Below are 6,846 nucleotides of genomic sequence, written 5' to 3'. Positions count from 1 at the left end.
GTCTAACCAAAATTATACTTGACAGTAAAATATTACCTTTTCACTTATTTATTTAATCTGTTCCCTTTTGGTCAGTTTCTCTATGGCTCTCAACGCAGTTTCTTGAGGTGATTGACAAAGTTGCCACCAGAAGCGTGGTTTTGCTTCTCAGCCTATGGTGGGAAGAATCCCCTTTCACACTTTACATAACTTATAACAGCCTGTTTCAGGGTTACCTCCATTATCTGTGTAACACACCTGACATTATTAAAGAGTTCAGAATCAGTGGGTGTGCCTGAATGTGCTGAGGAGCGCACGCTGTTGCTCTGCCACTGCTTGTGTTCTTTGCCCCTCCCCACCTTTACCACCCACAACGATCACAGCCCCTTCTGCATCCAGAGACCAGCAGCAGTGCCACCCGGGGACTTGTTAGAAATGCAGAAGCCCAGGCCCTGCCCCAGAGCTGAATCAGAACCTGCCTTTAAGATCCCCGGGTGAGTCTGTGCAATTCAAACGGGAGAAGCCCTGCTTTATGATACACTGCATCGTCTGTGGCCCTGGAAAGAAAAGCTCTGAAATCAGAAAGGTCACAGAAGTTACAATATGATTTTTCAGCCTGCCAAGTGAGTGATGTACTGCTTCAACTGAGTGCTGACCATTTGCCGGGCATTTGATAATCATCTCCCTTCACCTCGGTCAGAATTATCCTAAGTTCACAGCTGAAGAAACTAGGACTCAGAGTGCTAAATAAACTACGTATTCCGTTAGAGGGTTAGGGTGTGTTCTACTGCCTTTTCCTGAGGAGATTTTTGAGAATGTGGTTTTCTGACCTCCTCCTGTCAGAAAAGACATTTCAAAGAAAAAGGGAAAAAAGTGAGGATCAGATGCCTTGTGATGAACCAACTGTTAACCAACAGTCACCTCCGTTAGATCTCCCCTGTTAAACTAGTAGGTCTGGGGTCAGGTCAAATCCCGGTTGCCGTAATTTCAGAGGTCTGCAGTGGGGAGTAAATGAAGAGTGAACGCAAAGTGTTCAGCACAGGGCGTGACACATGCTTACTATGGCAACCATTTAGTAAAATATCCTGTGATTTTTTTTTTTTTTTTAATCAGAGAAGACTAGACTAGAGCACGGAAGTTCTGTAGTGGAAACGGATATCCACCTTCATAGAAACGTACGGCTTCGCCAAGTGGGGTGAAATGCTGACCCCGTTTTCTCCAGTTAGTTTAGTTCCAGTCGAAAGCTGTCCCATTTGGATCTAGGGCTGCCCTTAGAGACCCAGGTTGTTAGTCCTGGGAGGTGGGTACGGTAAGTGCCTAAATTCCCCGGTGCACGGAGGTGGGCGCAGTGTCCTGCAGAGGGGGCGTGGCTTACCCAGCCAAACTGCTAATTAGCCGCAAAAGCACGCGCAGGCTCGACGCTGTTCCCACCCCAGCCGCGGTTAGCGTCTTCTCTCCGCAGGTGTCTGGATTCTTCACCGCCTCCAGAGGGCGCCGGCTGGCCAGGCGGCCACCTGCCGCAAGTGCCAGCTCATGTCAGCGCTGCGGTACCAGCAGCCACCAGGCCTGCGGTGCCCCTCATAATCATGGCCTCCCGAGCGGCAAGGCCCGTGCCTTGCGGGAGGGCGCCCCGCCCCTCACAAACATGGCGGCCCTGACCCTGCGGGGAGGGGCGTCCGCCCCTTACAAACATGGCCCCCGGGCGGGGCGTGGTCTGGAAGGGCGAATTGGGCTGGCGGTGCCAGAAGTAGCGGTCATGTGACTGGGAAGATGGCGGTCTTTCCTTGGTAAGAAGGAAGCGGCGGCTGGGCTTAAGGGAGGTGGTGTCTTTGGTTGTTTCTGGGATTCTGTCTCTGTCTCGGTGTGTGTCTCTGCGAGGGAGTGTGTGAACTGCTTTCTGTTGGGTTTGGTAGAGTCTCCCACCCCATCTCCGGGTGGTCTTGACCACAGATCCCCGGCCGCTACCCGGGTTCAGAGGACCTCCCTGAAGCCGGACGGATGGGATCTTGGTTCCCTCCTCCGCTACCTCTCCCCGCGCCTTCCACGCCACCCTCTCCATTCATTCCCTAAAAAAAGCTCAAGTTCCCCGGCCTCCGCTTTCCCAGAAGTTGGCGCGGGTTCTGGGGGAGATGGCTGCAGAAAATGGTGGGCTCAGCTCCGGTCTGGACGACTCGGAAGACCTGGCAGTTTTCTGAATGACTGGGCTCACCTAGAGGAGACTTGCTTTTCTCATCTGTGAAATGGCTGCCATTCATCCTACTCTGTGCAGGGCCCTGCACTGGGCGTTCAGGATACACAACCCTCAGACGTACTCCTTGGCCTCAAAGAGCTGACAGTTTAGTGGCGCAGATAAGCTTCTGAATAGAAGGATATCCAAAGAAGGCATTGGGGATTAGGCACACCTGGCGGCTTGGGGAAAGTTTGAGAGAGGAAGAGCCTTAAATTGGGTTTTGGAGGATGAATAGGAGGTCATCAAGAAGAAGCTAATGGCGCGTTTCAAGGCGGCTGGGCCTGTCGGCCTCTTGTGGCTGGAGTAGCTAGGAGTGATTGGCGCTTCAGGCTCCAGCTGCTGCTGCGGGTGTGTGAAGAACCGGAGCAAGTTGTGATGGTAGTAGTGGAATTATTTGGGCACGTGAGAAAGGGAGATTATTTTCTGATCTTTCTCTGCAAATGATGCAAAGTGGTTTACATTGAATGAGTGAGTGAGTGAGCAAATGAAAGAATATACAGCCCTGGACCTTAGAAATAATCAGATACATACTTCTGATTTTATGCTTGATAAACAGCGGTCTTTCTCTTGTTCCCTTCACATGTCTAACTCAGAGTCTTCCTTCAAAAGTCTCGGTATGGTAAATCAGGATTGGATGCCAGTGAGTTCTTACCTGCCTTGAGTTTTCTTTGACCTAGTCAAGCAAAACCCCTTTTAGGAAATCACTAAGGCTTATATACCAAAACATATAGCTTTAGTGCACTTATCTGGCTGGAATTTTGTAATCAGAGATCCAGGAAGATGCTGTTTAATCCCAGTGCATTTTTACCTTTGGTATACTTTACAGAGAGAGATGCCATAAGCCCTTTAGCATCTAGGGTCTCCACAGTTCCTAGTCTGACTGTGCTCTAAACATTTCTGTCTGTGGTAGCGTGTGTTCATCTTTCAGTTTGCCCACTAGACTTGATGCTTCTTAAGTTAAAGGGGCTGAGTTTTAACCATCATTGTATCTCCAGAGCCTGGCATGGAGCTTGGCAGATAGTAGGTGCTGAGTAATATTTATGGAATGAATGAGGAGACTGAGGAGGCCCTCAGAGGAGAAACATGTTTCTGTCATTAAATTTGACATTTATCGAGCCTTTATCTTGTGCCAGGCACTGTGCTAAGTGCTGAACGTGCAACATCTCATCTCCTAAAAACCCCATTTTGCAGATAAGAAAGTGGAGACAGAAAGATGAAGCAGTTCATTTAGCTTTATAGCCTGCAAGGAGCACTGAGGTTTGGAACTCAAACCTGTGATCTTTTTTTTTTTTTGCTGCATTGGGTCTTTGTTGCTGCACACGGGCTTCAGTAGTTGCAGTGCACGGGCTCAGTAGTTGTGGCTCATGGGCTCTAGAGCACAGGCTCAGTAGTTATGGTGCACAAGCTTAGTTATTCTGCAGTATGGGGGATCTTCCCAGACCAGGGATCGAACCCGTGTCCCCTGCATTGGCAAGCGGATTCTTAACCACTGAACCACCAGGGAAGTCCCAAACCTCTGATCTTAATCATTATTGTCATATGGCCCTACAGTCTAGGTCCTGGGCTGAGATTCCTGGGTAGCAAGGTTCCTGAGTCCTGCTGTGTTTTCATGTGTCTCCCCAGCATGCCTCTTCTCACCCACACTTTTTGTTATTACTGACCTCACCTGTGAGATGTCCAGTGCACTGTGGATTACATTTCCTGTTCAGTCCTATGGTCATAGCACTGCTAAAAATACCATTCCTTGGAGTCAGAATTTCTACATCATTTTAACTCTATTGGGGAGGGGGAGTATATTGTGATTGGGGGATAAAAAACTGTGTTGCCAGATTATGTCATTAGTAATTAAAAAGTCACTTGAGGGCAAGGGCGGCCCGACCCCCCAGGAGGCCATCCAGAGGCTTCGGGACACGGAGGAGATGCTAAGTAAGAAACAGGAATTCCTGGAGAAGAAGATCCGAGCAGGAGTTGACAGCCGCCAAGAAGCATGGCACCAAAAACAAGCGCGCTGCCCTCCAGGCACTGAAGCGCAGGAAGAGGTATGAAAAGCAGCTGGCACAGATCAATGGCACACTGTCAACCATCGAGTTCCAGCGAGAGGCCCTGGAGAATGCTAACACCAACACCGAGGTGCTCAAGAACATGGGCTATGCCGCCAAAGCCATGAAGGCTGCCCATGACAACATGGACATCGATAAAGTTGATGAGTTAATGCAGGACATTGCTGACCAGCAGGAACTTGCAGAAGAGATTTCAACAGCTATTTCAAAACCTGTAGGGTTTGGAGAAGAGTTTGACGAGGATGAGCTCATGGCAGAATTAGAAGAACTAGAACAGGAAGAACTAGGCAAGAATTTGCTGGAAATCAGTGGACCGGAAACATTCCCTCTACCAAATGTTCCTTCTATATCCGTACCATCAAAACCCACCAAGAAGAAGGAAGAGGAAGACGACGACATGAAGGAATTGGGGACCTGGGCTGGATCCATTTAACTGGTCCAGCGCGGGCTGGGCCCAGACAGACTCTGGTGGCCTGTGATCTGTAAAATAAACTGTATTTGCAAATCCCAAAAAAAAAAAAGTCACTTGAGAATTAAAAAGCAGTTATTGGATTTCGGTATTTCCAGTATAAGGAGATTAATTTGGTAACTGGTAGTAGGATTTCTACACATTCATGTTACCCAATGTAAATAATTTAAAAACAGGGCAGTGTCGACCTTTAATGTGCATATCAGTCACCTGGGGATTTTGGAGAAATGCAGACCCTGATTCTGTAGGGGTATTTCAGTACTCCCCACGTGATGCTCTTGTTGGTGATCTGTGACTCACACTTGGAGTAGCCAGAGGCCAGACCAAGCTAGGAGTGGAGGTATGAAATGTTGGCCTTTTTTCTGTGGCAGCTGCCAAGGAGCCAGACCACCCTTTCGCATTGCTGGGAGTTGGGGGTATTTTTACCAGCTTACCAGCTCATGTTCGGGGGCAGAAGAGTAAGGCTTTTTGAGAAAATGCCCACTAGAGGTCACTGTTAGCCTTACTAAAGACCCAGGCATTGAAGAAAATGCTTTTAACATCTCAACCTATAGGAAACACTAGGGAACTGAGAGCAAATTTGAGGAAATAATGGAAGAAATGGTTGAAAACTCGGAATAGCAACTTGACATGAACTTACGGCAAGGGTGAATGTTTCCTTCCCTTTTGTTTTTTAAAAGGTTTTTCCAGAACAAGTATTTTTTCCCCAAAGAATTCCCTCCCCTCACACTTAAAAAAAAAAAACATTTCAAAGCGCAGTCCTTAAAAAAAAAAAAAAAGACAATTGCTTTTTCGAATTCTCAAGTTGACCTATAGATGATCTGTAGAACTACTGAATCCTAGAGGCAGGCTGCCTCAGTTTGCCTCTGTCTGTATCACTTGCTAACCTCTCACAAGTTACCAACAGCCTCAGCTTCTCCATCTGAGAAATGGGCATAATGATAGTACCTACCTCATAGGAAATAGAGGTAAAGGGCTTGTCCTGTATCCTGGTATATAGTGTCAGGGAGAGGAAATTCCCCCTCCTACTCTCTTGAGTTCTTGTGGCTGGACCAATAATAAAATTGACACAAGGTAAATTAATGGGAGAAAAAGAAACACATTTTAATTTGTGTGTTCTGGAGGTCTCATAGATACAGGACCTAAGAAGTGGCTGAAACAGGCAGGTTTTATACTTTTTAGACAAAGAGACCAGATTTGTGAGGAATTGACAGAACAAAGAAAATTGGGCTTTGGGTGCTTAGTTAGTGAAGAATCTAAACAGCAGGCTTGTGGTATTAAAGAAATAACAAGGTTCGTTTATATAGGCTTCTTGGCCCTGAGTTCCCCATCTCTGGTGACAAGGGTGTCCTTCTACCTCCAGATGCAGGTGGTCACCTTTCACAGGGGAGACTTATTTTCTACCTTCAGGGAGACAGAGAGGAGGGTCAGAGTGTCCCTCTACATCAGCTCTTCCTTAAGTTTCTTAAGTAACTTTAATTCAAGATAATCAATATGTCATATTTGGGGGTGGCCCGCTGTGGGCCCCAACAATAATAAGCACATAATAAATGAGAACTGATACTTGGTTGTTGTGTATCAAGTCATACTGCTCTTTTGATACTATCCTTTTTTTAGCTGTTGATTCGTTAATAATTATTATGGCGATGAACAACACATTTGCAGTTGAATTTCAAGTCAGATTACATTTCTACTCATTCTATTAAATTAACTTTTCAAAATTCTATTGATAAAGTTAAGAGTGATCTGAAAGGAGGAAAAGTATAAGTTGATTTTTTAAACTCCATTATGGCTGTTGATGACTAGACTCCCAATTTATTCTTTGGGGTTTTGTTTGTTTTATAAATCTAGGATTGGCTGGTAGCATATTAAAAGGAGTTTGGAAGAATATTTCATAAATGAATTCAACTGAAATATTTTTGGAAGATGAAGACAGTATATATTTAGTACATGTAACCCAAAGGGACTAGGCAGTGTATTGTGGTAGGGGTTTTCCTTTAAAAACAAAACACAAGTAGAGGCCGGTCTATATTGTTAACTAGCTTTTCTCCTTTCCTACACTCGAAGCGAAATTTATTTAGAAAGGGATGGAAGCGAAATTACATGGG

The 6,846-nt window shown here is 46.2% G+C and overlaps 1 protein-coding gene and 1 pseudogene across 2 annotated transcripts in view; both read left to right on the top strand.

Moving 5' to 3' along the window:
- The first annotated feature begins 1,201 nt into the window (after positions 1-1,201).
- The window catches only part of VPS35L (VPS35 endosomal protein sorting factor like), a 127,812-nt gene continuing 122,167 nt past the window's right edge, over positions 1,202-6,846 (top strand). For both annotated transcript variants that reach the window (XM_024744179.1, XM_024744180.1), the window contains exon 1: positions 1,202-1,288. The gene's annotated coding sequence lies outside the window, so the exon portion shown is untranslated. The remainder of the gene's footprint in view (positions 1,289-6,846) is intronic.
- On the top strand, positions 4,042-4,739 carry LOC112399282 (charged multivesicular body protein 4b pseudogene; annotated as a pseudogene).

The sequence above is a fragment of the Neophocaena asiaeorientalis genome, unplaced genomic scaffold (assembly GCF_003031525.2).
Source record: "Neophocaena asiaeorientalis asiaeorientalis breed wild unplaced genomic scaffold, Neophocaena_asiaeorientalis_V1.1 scaffold91, whole genome shotgun sequence".
NCBI lineage: Eukaryota > Metazoa > Chordata > Mammalia > Artiodactyla > Phocoenidae > Neophocaena > Neophocaena asiaeorientalis.
The sequence above is the reverse complement of the archived record's forward strand: the minus strand, read 5'-3'. Positions and strand labels throughout refer to the sequence as shown.